Source organism: Lepisosteus oculatus, unplaced genomic scaffold, assembly GCF_040954835.1.
Source record: "Lepisosteus oculatus isolate fLepOcu1 unplaced genomic scaffold, fLepOcu1.hap2 HAP2_SCAFFOLD_52, whole genome shotgun sequence".
NCBI lineage: Eukaryota > Metazoa > Chordata > Actinopteri > Semionotiformes > Lepisosteidae > Lepisosteus > Lepisosteus oculatus.
In genome coordinates, this window is record NW_027168064.1 from 743685 (window position 1) to 757661 (window position 13977).

The 13977-nt window shown below is 48.0% G+C and overlaps 11 non-coding genes across 11 annotated transcripts; 10 read left to right on the top strand and 1 right to left on the bottom strand.

Moving 5' to 3' along the window:
* The first annotated feature begins 496 nt into the window (after positions 1-496).
* LOC138230941 (U5 spliceosomal RNA) lies at positions 497-610 on the top strand. Its single transcript, XR_011186529.1, has one exon. It is a non-coding gene; the product is annotated as a U5 spliceosomal RNA (small nuclear RNA).
* A 394-nt stretch (positions 611-1004) lies between these two features.
* Positions 1005-1121, top strand: LOC138230897 (U5 spliceosomal RNA). Its single transcript, XR_011186485.1, has one exon. It is a non-coding gene; the product is annotated as a U5 spliceosomal RNA (small nuclear RNA).
* Positions 1122-1512: 391 nt separating this feature from the next.
* LOC138230936 (U5 spliceosomal RNA) lies at positions 1513-1627 on the top strand. The gene has a single exon (XR_011186524.1). It is a non-coding gene; the product is annotated as a U5 spliceosomal RNA (small nuclear RNA).
* Positions 1628-2020: 393 nt separating this feature from the next.
* LOC138230963 (U5 spliceosomal RNA) lies at positions 2021-2134 on the top strand. The gene has a single exon (XR_011186551.1). It is a non-coding gene; the product is annotated as a U5 spliceosomal RNA (small nuclear RNA).
* A 393-nt stretch (positions 2135-2527) lies between these two features.
* LOC138230912 (U5 spliceosomal RNA) lies at positions 2528-2643 on the top strand. Its single transcript, XR_011186500.1, has one exon. It is a non-coding gene; the product is annotated as a U5 spliceosomal RNA (small nuclear RNA).
* A 391-nt stretch (positions 2644-3034) lies between these two features.
* LOC138230898 (U5 spliceosomal RNA) lies at positions 3035-3151 on the top strand. The gene has a single exon (XR_011186486.1). It is a non-coding gene; the product is annotated as a U5 spliceosomal RNA (small nuclear RNA).
* Positions 3152-3542: 391 nt separating this feature from the next.
* LOC138230937 (U5 spliceosomal RNA) lies at positions 3543-3657 on the top strand. The gene has a single exon (XR_011186525.1). It is a non-coding gene; the product is annotated as a U5 spliceosomal RNA (small nuclear RNA).
* Positions 3658-4050: 393 nt separating this feature from the next.
* LOC138230964 (U5 spliceosomal RNA) lies at positions 4051-4164 on the top strand. The gene has a single exon (XR_011186552.1). It is a non-coding gene; the product is annotated as a U5 spliceosomal RNA (small nuclear RNA).
* A 393-nt stretch (positions 4165-4557) lies between these two features.
* LOC138230913 (U5 spliceosomal RNA) lies at positions 4558-4673 on the top strand. The gene has a single exon (XR_011186501.1). It is a non-coding gene; the product is annotated as a U5 spliceosomal RNA (small nuclear RNA).
* A 6867-nt stretch (positions 4674-11540) lies between these two features.
* Positions 11541-11613, top strand: trnar-ucg (transfer RNA arginine (anticodon UCG)). Its single transcript has one exon. It is a non-coding gene; the product is annotated as a tRNA-Arg (tRNA).
* Positions 11614-13175: 1562 nt separating this feature from the next.
* trnas-uga (transfer RNA serine (anticodon UGA)) lies at positions 13176-13257 on the bottom strand. The gene has a single exon. It is a non-coding gene; the product is annotated as a tRNA-Ser (tRNA).
* Positions 13258-13977: the final 720 nt, after the last annotated feature.

Sequence of the window (13977 nt, forward strand, 5' to 3'; positions counted from 1 at the left end):
GTCGGCGGATGCTCCAGAAGGCGCAGAACTTCCCATCGGCAGGAGAGATGGTCAGCGCGCACATAACTAAGAGGTAAGGACTCCTCTTTTATTTAAAAGTCCCGACTCTCTCTGACCGATTGGGAAATCTCTGCTCCCTGCGAGAATCGCCCGAGATGACGGAGTAAACGTGAGTTTCTGAATTCCTCTGGCCCGGGGAAGACACCGGTGTATGTAATGGGTTGTTTGCTGTAAGCCCAGAATTTGGTCTGGCAGGGGTTCCGCGGTATTGTGTACAGGCGTTCGAAGCTGGTTTATGCCTTAATTGCGCGTGGAGTTTTTGAACGGGTTTTGGACCCTTACCGTGAAGTTCAGGACTGGTGTGGGCCTTAATTGCGCCCGGAGTTCTGAAGGTCAGAACTGGTTTGGGCCTTAATTGCGCCCGGAGTTCTGAGGCTCAGGATCGGTGTGGGCCTTAATTGCCAGATTAAGGCCTTAAATGGCCTTAATCAGCCATGCACTCTGGTTTCTTTTCATCTCGTACAAATCTTTCGCCTTTTACTAAAGATTTCCGTGGAGAGGAGCATGAATGAGTTCCATGCAATTTTTGTGCTTCCCTGCCTTCGGGTGGGTCGCAGCTGGGTTGGTCAAAGAGAGAAAACAAGCACGTTCGCAATCGCTCTTGTAATGGTGATTGTGGCCGTCTGCTCCGCGAGTTCTCGGTCTCCGGCCGTCTGATTGGCGTTCTTTTCTTTGGGGGGCGGGAAGTGTCCGGCCGCAGGGGATCTTGGGACCTCGCTTTGCATAGCGGCTTCCCAGAGTGCGTCGTTTCCGGCACAGTGTGGCCGGGTGTTTTCCGAGTTATCGCACGGATTGGGCACGGCCGCAAGCTGAGAGCCGCAGGCGATGAGCCCGGAGCTGAACGGGCCCCACTGGCTAGTTTGTAAGGCCAGGTGCATTGCCAACCACGACCGGCAGCGCAGAGGCTTTGAAGGCGGCCTGGGCTCCTGCAGCTCTGCAGCCACGCACTCTGGTTTCTCTTCATCTCGTACAAATCTTTTGCCTTTTACTAAAGATTTCCGTGGAGAGGAGCATGAATGAGTTCTATGCAATTTTTGCGCTTCCCTGCTTTCGGGTGGGGTACGGCTAGGCTGGTCAAAGAGAGAAAACAAAAACATTCACAATTGCTCTTGTTATGGCGATTGTGGCTGTCTGCTCCGCGAGTCCTCGGTCTCTGGCCGTCTGATTGGCGCTCTTTTCTTTGGGGGGTGGGAAGTGTCCGGCCGCAGGGGATCTTGGGACCTCACTTTGCATAGCGGCTTCCCAGAGTGCGTCGTTTCCGGCACAGTGTGGCCGGGTGTTTTCCGAGTTATCGCACGGATTGGGCACGCTCGCAAGCCGTAAGCCGCAGGCGATGAGCCCGGAGCTGAACAGGCCCCACTGGCTCGTTTGTAAGGCCAGGTGCATTGCCAACCACGACCGGCAGGGCAGAGGCCTTGAAGGCGGCCTGGGCTCCTGCAGCTGTGCAGCCACGCACTCTGGTTTTTCTTCATCTCGTACAAATCTTTCGCCTTTTACTAAAGATTTCCGTGGAGAGGAGCATGAATGAGTTCCCTGCAATTTTTGTGCTTTCCTGCTTTCGGGTGGCGGGCAGCTGGGCTGGTCAAAGAGAGAAAACAAGCACGTTCGCAATCGCTCTTGTAATGGTGATTGTGGCCGTCTGCTCCGCGAGTCCTCGGTCTCCGGCCGTCTGATTGGCGCTCTTTTCTTTGGGGGGCGGGAAGTGTCCGGCCGCAGGGGATCTTGGGACCTCGCTTTGCATAGCGGCTTCCCAGAGTGCGTCGTTTCCGGCACAGTGTGGCTGGGTGTTTTCCGACTTATCGCACGGATTGGGCACGGCCGCAAGCTGAGAGCCGCAGGCGATGAGCCCGGAGCTGAACGGGCCCCACTGGCTAGTTTGTAAGGCCAGGTGCATTGCCAACCATGACCGGCAGCGCAGAGGCTTTGAAGGCGGCCTGGGCTCCTGCAGCTGTGCAGCCACGCACTCTGGTTTCTCTTCATCTCGTACGAGTCTTTCGCCTTTTACTAAAGATTTCCGTGGAGAGGCGCATGAATGAGTTCCATGCAATTTTTGTGCTTTTCTGTCTTCGGGTGGGTCGCAGCTGGGTTGGTCAAAGAGAGAAAACAAGCACGTTTGCAATCGCTCTTGTAATGGTGATTGTGGCCGTCTGCTCAGCGAGTTCTCGGTCTCCGGCCGTCTGATTGGCGTTCTTTTCTTTGGGGGGCGGGAAGTGTCCGGCCGCAGGGGATCTTGGGACCTTGCCTGCATAGCGGCTTCCCAGAGTGCGTCGTTTCCGGCACAGTGTGGCCGGGTGTTTTCCGAGTTATCGCACGGATTGGGCACGCTCGCAAGCCGTGAGCCGCAGGCGATGAGCCCGGAGCTGAACGGGCCCCATTGGCTCGTTTGTAAGGCCAGGTGTATTGCCAACCACGACCGGCAGGGCAGAGGCCTTGAAGGCGGCCTGGGCTCCTGCAGCTGTGCAGCCACGCACTCTGGTTTCTCTTCATCTCGTACAAATCTTTCGCCTTTTACTAAAGATTTCCGTGGAGAGGAGCATGAATGAGTTCCATGCAATTTTTGTGCTTCTCTGCTTTCGGGTGGGTCGCAGCTGGGTTGGTCAAAGAGAGAAACCAAGCACGTTCGCAATCGCTCTTGTAATGGTGATTGTGGTCGTCTGCTCCGCGAGTCCTCGGTCTCCGGCCGTCTGATTGGCGTGCTTTTCTTTGGGGGGCGGGAAGTGTCCGGCCGGTGGGGATCTTGGGACCTTGCCTGCATAGCGGCTTCCCAGAGTGCGTCGTTTCCGGCACAGTGTGGCCGGGTGTTTTCCGAGTTATCGCACGGATTGGGCACGGCCGCAAGCTGAGAGCCGCAGGCGATGAGCCCGGAGCTGAACGGGCCCCACTGGCTAGTTTGTAAGGCCAGGTGCATTGCCAACCACGACCGGCAGCGCAGAGGCTTTGAAGGCGGCCTGGGCTCCTGCAGCTCTGCAGCCACGCACTCTGGTTTCTCTTCATCTCGTACAAATCTTTTGCCTTTTACTAAAGATTTCCGTGGAGAGGAGCATGAATGAGTTCTATGCAATTTTTGCGCTTCCCTGCTTTCGGGTGGGGTACGGCTGGGCTGGTCAAAGAGAGAAAACAAAAACATTCACAATTGCTCTTGTTATGGCGATTGTGGCTGTCTGCTCCGCGAGTCCTCGGTCTCTGGCCGTCTGATTGGCGCTCTTTTCTTTGGGGGGTGGGAAGTGTCCGGCCGCAGGGGATCTTGGGACCTCACTTTGCATAGCGGCTTCCCAGAGTGCGTCGTTTCCGGCACAGTGTGGCCGGGTGTTTTCCGAGTTATCGCACGGATTGGGCACGCTCGCAAGCCGTAAGCCGCAGGCGATGAGCCCGGAGCTGAACAGGCCCCACTGGCTCGTTTGTAAGGCCAGGTGCATTGCCAACCACGACCGGCAGGGCAGAGGCCTTGAAGGCGGCCTGGGCTCCTGCAGCTGTGCAGCCACGCACTCTGGTTTTTCTTCATCTCGTACAAATCTTTCGCCTTTTACTAAAGATTTCCGTGGAGAGGAGCATGAATGAGTTCCCTGCAATTTTTGTGCTTTCCTGCTTTCGGGTGGCGGGCAGCTGGGCTGGTCAAAGAGAGAAAACAAGCACGTTCGCAATCGCTCTTGTAATGGTGATTGTGGCCGTCTGCTCCGCGAGTCCTCGGTCTCCGGCCGTCTGATTGGCGCTCTTTTCTTTGGGGGGCGGGAAGTGTCCGGCCGCAGGGGATCTTGGGACCTCGCTTTGCATAGCGGCTTCCCAGAGTGCGTCGTTTCCGGCACAGTGTGGCTGGGTGTTTTCCGACTTATCGCACGGATTGGGCACGGCCGCAAGCTGAGAGCCGCAGGCGATGAGCCCGGAGCTGAACGGGCCCCACTGGCTAGTTTGTAAGGCCAGGTGCATTGCCAACCATGACCGGCAGCGCAGAGGCTTTGAAGGCGGCCTGGGCTCCTGCAGCTGTGCAGCCACGCACTCTGGTTTCTCTTCATCTCGTACGAGTCTTTCGCCTTTTACTAAAGATTTCCGTGGAGAGGCGCATGAATGAGTTCCATGCAATTTTTGTGCTTTTCTGTCTTCGGGTGGGTCGCAGCTGGGTTGGTCAAAGAGAGAAAACAAGCACGTTTGCAATCGCTCTTGTAATGGTGATTGTGGCCGTCTGCTCAGCGAGTTCTCGGTCTCCGGCCGTCTGATTGGCGTTCTTTTCTTTGGGGGGCGGGAAGTGTCCGGCCGCAGGGGATCTTGGGACCTTGCCTGCATAGCGGCTTCCCAGAGTGCGTCGTTTCCGGCACAGTGTGGCCGGGTGTTTTCCGAGTTATCGCACGGATTGGGCACGCTCGCAAGCCGTGAGCCGCAGGCGATGAGCCCGGAGCTGAACGGGCCCCATTGGCTCGTTTGTAAGGCCAGGTGTATTGCCAACCACGACCGGCAGGGCAGAGGCCTTGAAGGCGGCCTGGGCTCCTGCAGCTGTGCAGCCACGCACTCTGGTTTCTCTTCATCTCGTACAAATCTTTCGCCTTTTACTAAAGATTTCCGTGGAGAGGAGCATGAATGAGTTCCATGCAATTTTTGTGCTTCTCTGCTTTCGGGTGGGTCGCAGCTGGGTTGGTCAAAGAGAGAAACCAAGCACGTTCGCAATCGCTCTTGTAATGGTGATTGTGGTCGTCTGCTCCGCGAGTCCTCGGTCTCCGGCCGTCTGATTGGCGTGCTTTTCTTTGGGGGGCGGGAAGTGTCCGGCCGGTGGGGATCTTGGGACCTTGCCTGCATAGCGGCTTCCCAGAGTGCGTCGTTTCCGGCACAGTGTGGCCGGGTGTTTTCCGAGTTATCGCACGGATTGGGCACGCTCGCAAGCCGTGAGCCGCAGGCGATGAGCCCGGAGCTGAACGGGCCCCACTGGCTCGTTTGTAAGGCCAGGTGTATTGCCAACCACGACCGGCAGGGCAGAGGCCTTGAAGGCGGCCTGGGCTTGCGTGATCGGATCAACTAAATGCTGTGGTGTTACTTTTTGTCAATGAAAAAATAAACTCTTTTCGTTTACAAAGACGGTTACAAAGAATGTGGACCAGGGTAATACTTTGAGCTTACAGCTTGTCCAAGGTCATTCATTATTAATACTCTTAGTAATATCTTCAGTAAAGACTTTGATGCATAAAATATTCCTGCATATTTAAAATATTTATGATAAAGGTGGTAGGTTGTGTACTTTTGTCCAACAGAACAATCTTGCTTTTATAAAATATACCGCCTTTTTAATGTTTAATGATTAACATGCTGTAATACACTGTTTAAATTTAAAAGTCTAAAGAGTATACACCTTAAATTCTTAATTGAATAAAGATTGTCCCTCAGCAGTGATCAGGATTCAAAACTGACGTTTTCTGGTGACAGCTCAAATGCTGTACAGGAGAGGTTAACCTTTATTAGCTCCACCTGGCGATTTTACAAGGTGATTCCGGATACTATTAACATAATCTAATTTGCGTCCGGTATGATGCGGTATACTGCGACACTCCCACCGTGTTATACCGCAGCATACCCCGCTTGTTTTGAATGGCTGCATATGTATATAGACTCTATATATACATTTGGTGCATGCCACAATTTTGGATGGTGGTGGAGGAATAGGGATTTTCTCAACACGGCAGGGACTCCAGTTAAGAATGCTGGGTTTATCTCTGAACTATTAGAAGCTTTGCAGCTACTGACTGAAGTAGCTGTGGTAATGTGTAAATCACATAATAAAGAAATGTTTCCAGTAACTCGAGGGAACAACTTTGCAGATGCAACTGTCAGGTGAGCAATACTTGTAGAACAGTAGTCTGAGACCTCTGTGAAGCAGAGAAATGGACATGGTTAGAAAAGATTATGGGGCTGCAGGATGATGGGGTGTGGAGCTGACAGCACACCAGACGCCCTGCATGCCCTCACAGCCTAATGCCCTTTATAGCCCGACAAATGCACTCTGTTGGACACCCAGGTGGGAGTCAAATGGTGTGCCGGTTACCCAAAACTGGGTGAGAACCGGGTTTGAAGCAGTAACCACTTATGTGGTATCTAATGTGGATGTAATGTTTATCAAAGGAACTCAACTACAGTTCAGGTGCGGGTGCAACAGCTCAAAAGGCCTGCTCCTGAGGAACCTTTCAAACCTGGGAAATTGAAAATTGTAAAGGGAAACCTGGGCTCTTATAATCTGTTTTCCCGGTGGGTTGCTGCCACTGCCTCTGTGTCTACCAAACACTTGATAACAGAGATAAGCCCTCGGTGGGCACTGCCCTGCCCCTTGTATTATGATCAAGGAACACACTTCACAGGGAAGGTGTGTCAGGCTGTGGCTGCATTGTTCGGAGTGAGATGGACTGAGATCACCCTCAGTCTGCTGGAACAGTGGAATGAAGGAACAGATCTCTGAAAGATCGACTAGACATCAGACTGAAGGAACGCCATGGGATGCGGGCTGGATCAAACAGAACTGTGTAACAGCCTGTTTGATATCATCACGGGCCAATCAATGAAACTTCCTGGGGGGACGAATTTAGCTGGACGAATGGATTGTTGAATTTGCTAATTCTCTATTGTAGTATTGTAGGTTGCTAGGACTTAGCAAAGCACTATGATGAAGAAAAATATATATCATAATTATAATCCAGACGATTGGGGCATTGGTGCATGGCTACAGTCTGTGCTAGGAACATTGAGAGGGTCTCTGGTTCAATACATATTTGTGGGTCTGGTATTATTCGTTATGATCATATCGTTAATATCCTGTTTGAAAAACATGTGGACTAAAGCTGCTGCTTCTGTGCTAATTGTACGCCCTGAAGGGATCATGAAGGTCAAAAAATGATTTCATGGGAAAGGTTCTCTTATCTAGTGGCAGAACCTGATGGGTAGAACAATATAGCTTTAAGGGGGGTTACCCTTGGGAGTGATTCCCCTAGATGCAAATGATTATTGTGGTTTGTTTGTTCATAATAAGATGTTTTGCAGGAACGGAACAAAGAGAAATTTTACAACTTCAGCTAGAATTGTTCTGCAAAACGTCACAGCTGAGGCAGGGGAACAATGTGTAGATTTTTCTAAGAGTTATTACCCAGTTGTTGACCAATCTGTTGACCAATGTTGACCAAAAAAGCCTAAGATTATGCTGGGCTCCAGCCCACAGGGATTTACCTGTGCTGTAAGAACTAATGAGTGAATAAGGAGACTGGATTCTGGTGAAAGACTTCAGGAAAAAGAAATGGTGTTCACTCAGGTGGAGGGGGCTGTACCAGGTGCTGCTGACCACTGCCACTGCTGTGAAGGTCACAGAAATGGTGCCCTGGATTCATGCTTCCCACTGTAAAAAGGTCACAAACGAACTGAGCAAAGCGCAGGAGTGATGTCTCCACAAGGACAGATGGGGATAACCTGCTTGGGACTGATGTGCACAGCCCTTTTCCTTTTTATGTAGAAGCCTGTCACCACCCCAAAAGAGGAAGAATCTAAACACGAAGCCTCTTTGTATACAAACTGGCTGAATGAAACTGATAATGAGGGGGATATGAGTAATTTGTGGTATAAATTTATAAATCATAATGTAAAGTTAAAGAAATTTAATGCATCTTGTTATATATGTGCTTTAATGCCTCATTCTACAGCCTCACCCATGCGACTTTTTATGAAATGTACTCTTTTATTAATATCACGTTAGAAGGCTTAGACGCTATCAAACAAGAATTAAGGGGAGTTAGATTAATGGCACTTCAGAACAGGTTCGTGCTGGACCTTCAAAATGCAGCATCTGGAGGAGTCTATGCTTTAGTAGGAGACTCCTGTTGTACATATATTCCAGCTAATGACTATGATTACGGAAATCTTACGCTCGCTATTCAGCATTTGAAAGAACTAAAAGACAAGGTGAATAAAGAGAGAGGCATAAAAGATACACCGGCTTTTCTCTCCTGGTTAGAATCACTGTTTGGGCCAGGGGGAATGTTTTTCTTTTAAGTTACTAACACCGATTATAGGGGCTGTGATACTTGTCTTCCTGTTTTTATGTTGCTGTATGACATGTATTATTCCAATGCTTCGAAATATGGAAATATGGTACCTAGGGGGATAAACTGTTCATCCTTCCAGTCTGGAGAATTGGCAGCTGTCTGACGTCAGTAAGTGATCCTTAAAAAATTAATAGTTCCATGACAGTGTGCATCACCAGAAAATCAATTTCAATGCATTAAAACTCTTGTTATCCTTCTGATCATTGAAGTGTCATTGCCCCAGCACTGTATACTCTTACTTTTGACGCCTGTCTGAAGTTGGATCCATTTCTAAGAATGGTGACTCACATATCCTCATGCTCAACTTTGGCTCAACCACACAAACTATGAAGTTAATCATCTGCTTTTGCTCCAAGATTTATGTTACTAGGCTCTCTCCTGGGGATCCTCGTGTTCAAACATTGCCCTTATTGTGGATGATCCATGACAGAATTCAGGGAATTCAGAATTCTGATACCTCAGCTCAGATTCTGACTGGGCAGACTGTCATTGCCTGGTGTGAATGTGTGCATATCTGTTTTTGTGCATGTTCTGTGGCCTGTTGTACAGTACATCACAAATGAAAGGGAAATGGAAAACTAAAATAAGACTCAAGTGTTTTATCTTTCATTAACAGTGTTTCATTAGTATCTGTGCTAGATCCTGTCATCCACTGCTTACCACGACAGGCTCTAGCACAGGATAGCAGCTAATACATTTAACAATCTCACTGCACAATGTTGTATATTCAAGGGCTGATCTTCTGTACTTTTTCTTTCACTTTTCATTTCCTAGAAACTCAGTCCTGCCAGGAATAATCTGAGAACAAAATCAATCTGAGTGAAAATCTAAGCAGAGGAAGATTGTTTTACAGAGTCAACAAGGTCTAATTCAAGGTCATCAGCACTAACAACATTCTCTCTGGAGACAGGCGATAAGAAAATTGAAAGTGTGTATTGTTACACAACAGCAGAGACTATGAGTTATGCTATCATGAGAGTGGTGATGGATTTTTTTCATTGCTTAGTTTTACAGGTTCTGTACATTTGAACATTCAAAGTGACTAAAGTAAAGGAGTTTTCCCTTTTTACCACATAATTCCCAAAGATCAACACTAATAGAAAGCCTAATTCCAGCCAAGATTCAATTACTGTCTCTCAGGCATCCCAGCAGTGGATTTCATGACTTCAGACAGCCATCTTTATCAGTGGAGAACTCAATGCTCTGAGGTTTACTGGCAGAGTCTCACACTGGGTAATACGTTGGTAAATAATGTCCTATGGAATTCTACTATTGATAAATTCTACTATGGAACTGCGATGTGTCCTGAAAAAATCTTCTATGATAGTGGTACAGTCCATCACACCCCACCTACAGCCTTTAAAAGAGAAAAAAACAAATTCTGATATTATGGTGGAAAAAGAGCCCTGGAATCTTTGTAGAAGGACAAAAGACGGAAAGAACGGGCAGTGTAACCATGGCGAAGAGAAGGGAAATATTGGAGAGAGCTTTTTTCATACACTTTTTATCATTGTTTTTCCAGCCCAACAATGATCAACAAATATGGACAGGCGTCCTGTGCCAAATCCAATCTACCTTTCTTCCAAGCATACAGGAATGTCAGTGAATTAAATATTGACATATGAAAATTCCCAAAAATATGCAATCACACATATGCAGTTTGAGCAAACATAAGACAATACCCAAGTACCACAAACTACCAGGCATCATTAGCAGTTCAGGTGGGGAGCTGTGTCAGCATGCGTAGGCTGCAAAGGAACAAGTAATAGGTCTATTCCATGCTTAAAAGAGAAGAAAGAAAACACAACATTTCAGCCGTGGAGCCCTCACACCTGAAGAAGGCTCCACGGCCGAAACGTTGTGTTTTCTTTCTTCTCTTTTCATCCAGTGTCATTAGCCAGTTCCTGTCAAAATAAAATAGAAATGGATAACATTCTAGAGAGAGTTTGAAATACCAAGGTACAATTTAAACCATATTTCTTCCACTACAACCACAATATTTTGGAGAGATCGCTGAGCCTAACTGTTCTGGCATGCCCGTTAGCCTCCGTCCTGCTTCACCAATGAATGCAACGGGGCACATTCTGAGGGAGATGCGGTCAATCAGGTTGCAGGAAAACCACGCTATGCTTTTTTTTGAGATCCTGAAAAGGACAGAGGGGCCATGTATATGTGTGCAGCTGGATATGTAATTGCAGGTGGCGTTGCAAATTCTGCTGAAGCCCCACTGCCTGGTGTGGACGGTAGCTGTGCATGTTGCAGCAGAATTGTGCATGTGAGATCAAGGGGGCATGTCATGTGTTTGAGCACTTCACTCCCTTCCGGAAGCACGTGATTCCCTGAGTCCCAAAAATTTGTAAGTTCTTTGGATGACCTGTGGACCGATCTTTCACGATGAAGAATTCCTTAAGAAGAATAGATCTCGGCCCACCATCCCAATGCCTCCATCTCAAAACAGCAACCTCCCACTGCCCTTAGTCTGCAAGGCAGTCCTTTCAAGTGCGATGATGACGCCGGGACCTTCGTTGCCTATTGTACGAGCTGAACTTTTGTGCTCATCAATTCAACGCTCTTTCCATCAACTCATCTTGTCTTTGACGCTTCGTGTTTTGTGCTCCTTTGACTATCGGCATATCGGGTGACTGCAAACACTGAAGTTCTTGCTTACGGAGTGTGGAACAGTGTTTTCAAGTGATCGCTGTTCTGTCATGTTGACGCCGAGTGAATCTTTCTTTGGCAACATGGGCAGGCTGACAGCAGCGCGAGCTAAAGTAATGGCAAATTTCTTGACTTATTTCTGAATGTGAATGTTCTTTAGAAAAGGGATGCGGCGTTGCTTCTCCCCCGTGTAAAGGTCACGCATTCCAGACGTGGTTATGAGCGAACAGTTGCCGCAAGTGTTTGAAAAGAGCAAGAGAGGAAGCAGCCCTGCCCCGTGTGAGGATCAAACTCAGGACCTTCAGACGATGAAACTGACGCGCTACCAACTACGCCAACGAGGCCAGCTGCAGTACACAGCCGGAAAGTTTGCCTCATATGGATTTCAGTCGCCCGTTCCCTAATCTTTAGACGCCCTCTGCTGGATGTTGCATTTGCCTTTTGATCTCACCGATACTTTTTTGGTCTGTTTCTGTTGCGAGTCTGTTTTTCAGATCTCACCTAGCACAAGTCTCTCTGGCTGAAGTGGCCTCTCTGCTTCAGCATCGTGCCCTCACTCAGCCATTAAAAACGTCACTCGGACTTCTGACATGCTGACATGAAATGTCAAGAGAGAGTGGCGGAGACGCTTAAGGCAGAGAGAAGATGAAGAGGGGGCGTGGCTGCGAAATGATTGACAGCTGCAATCAGCTTTAGATGGGGAAGTGTACTACTAATAGCAGTGTAGAGCTCTCTGTGGTGGAGTTCAAGCGCATGTTCTATGGGCCAGTGGCGTAATGGATAACGCGTCTGACTTCGGATCAGAAGATTGTAGGTTCGAGTCCTACCTGGCTTGCGAGGCTTTTAAACCTCTCAGGTTCCTCGGTAACAGGTTGCCGTCATGTATATGAACTATAGAAAAGCATTTGCCACAACCCGTAAATTAGCACGCAAGTGTGGGCTAGTGAACACAGAACTGTATGGAGATCATCTCCAGTTCCGAGCTCAATTGCAATGAAAAAACATGCAGAACAGAACTGGAGAGCAGCTGAATTTGTGCTCAGTAGGGTGGGGAGGACTCAGCATTCCTATTGTTCTAATTGGCATGAACTGCAGGGGATCTGAATCAGAACATGTCAGTTAGTTCGATCATTGCGTCAATATGTAGGCCACGTTAATACAGAATTATTACTTTGTCTGTCTCGTCTTTGTATATAGCTGAATGTCCCTGACAATTTCATGTTAGTTTTTAAGAACGACATTGGTGCTAATATATACATATATAGCATATAAGGAACACGTAAAAGTTTAGTCCATGCTGAAAAGATAAGAAAACCGCCACAACGTTTCATCTTGGAATAAATCTTTACTTGTTGTTTTGCAGCCTACCCATTCTGACCTAACTCCTCCCTTGAAATTCCCTAACAGATAAGGGTACGTAACGGCTCATGCGATGCTCAGTTGCAATTTGTCCCAAAACAAACAAGAACAGCAGCTGAGGGTTTGAGTTTGAACATGCACTGTATTAAAGCAGCTTTTATTTCCATTGATAAATGCTAGATATTCCTACAGAGATTCTCCAGGTGAGTAAGCGATTCCTGTTTCTGTTTCTATTTCTGTTTCATATATATATATACAGTATATATATATATGTTACATGTGTCTCTGCAATAGTATAAATGTGTTATACACTATCAGGGGCTGCTTTTTTGTGCACCTCATCTACAACAAGGGTTTTTTTTTTTCATTTATGTTTGTGGACCTTCACCATTTGAGGAAGTGAGTTAGATAAGAAAGTTACAGGTATGGTGAGCAATGACTGACAAAGGCACGTACTGCGTATTCCTTACAGAAGTGTAAGCAATTTGTTCTAAAAAACACCGGCTTAAGTCCAACATCGTTAGCAATCTTATTACTTAAACAGAATTAACATCAATAAACTGTAAGGTGCTGGTACATGCGAGTAGATTTGATCTTCTATTAAACAAAAATGCAATTACAGCTCTAAATAGGTCAACCTAGACTTCTGTAACAGATCTGTTCAGGTCATCGCTGTTCCTCTGACCTTGTGATTCTTTGGAATTTTAAAAGTGTATTTCGCTTGCCTTTCATGTGGTCTGTGTACAAGTCACTGTGGCGTATGCGGTCCTACACAGCCTTGCTATAGACGTGATGAGCCTCCGCTATGTTGCAATGGAGAACAGGTTCAGTACGGAGCTGCCGAGAAAATTCAGCTGGAAAGCTCGTTGCAGAAAAGCATCGGTATCTGTGTCCAGCGGCAAAGCGTCCTTCGTGGGTGCTGAAGAACCGATTTCACAGGCTGCGGGTCCAGGCGATTTAGAGTGTTAAAGGTCCCAGCGAAAACGAAACGGCGCTGGTCCTTTTACACGCACGCACGCAAACAAATGCAAAGGACGCCGTAGTCGGCAGGATTTGAACCTGCGCGGGGAGACCCCAACGGATTTCAAGTCCGTCACCTTAACCAATCGGGCACGACTACAGCGAACGCCGCGGCCGCTGCCTTCTTGCTACAATCGAACAGGGAGTGCGAGGCGGCGGCGGCAGCTGAGGCAACTTTTTTCAAGTTCGCTCTCCGTTTAAGAAACCTTTTACGCCATACGTGCAAGCACACACACACACACACCTCAGAGGACTTAAGGGTGGCTTCAAGTTGGAATGATAAAATCTCCCCGTTCGGACATGAAAACAGAACGTTCTTAGACAGAAAGCAATCAACAACGGAGACATGTGGACGACGATTTTAGTCACTGCACTTTGAATAGCATTTTTACTCCAGTTACAGGAGATGCACCAATGGCCCTTGACCTACGCTCTTACCAATGCCTTGAACATTCAAACAAAACAGCCCTCAAGTCCTGCGGTTTAATATAACGCTGTTACGTGTCGAGGCAGTATTTGACTCTGTCCTACCGTTGAGACACGGGGCGTATATGGAAACGAACACATGCTACGGATCGTCTCTAATCGGTCCCTACAGCTGGAAGGCTCCTTGAAGCGTGCACCCCCATCATTCATCTTTGCGCATCTGTGAAAGGTAGACTCTTGAGCAATGTTTGAGCCAGCTCTAAGGCAACTAGTGCTATTGGACAGACACCTCTGGAAGATCCTAAGAGTCTCTTAACACCACTTCCAGCAGCAAGCTTAATTGTTCGCTGGAGGTCTCCCATCCAGGTACTGACCAGGCAAAGAATCACCAGTA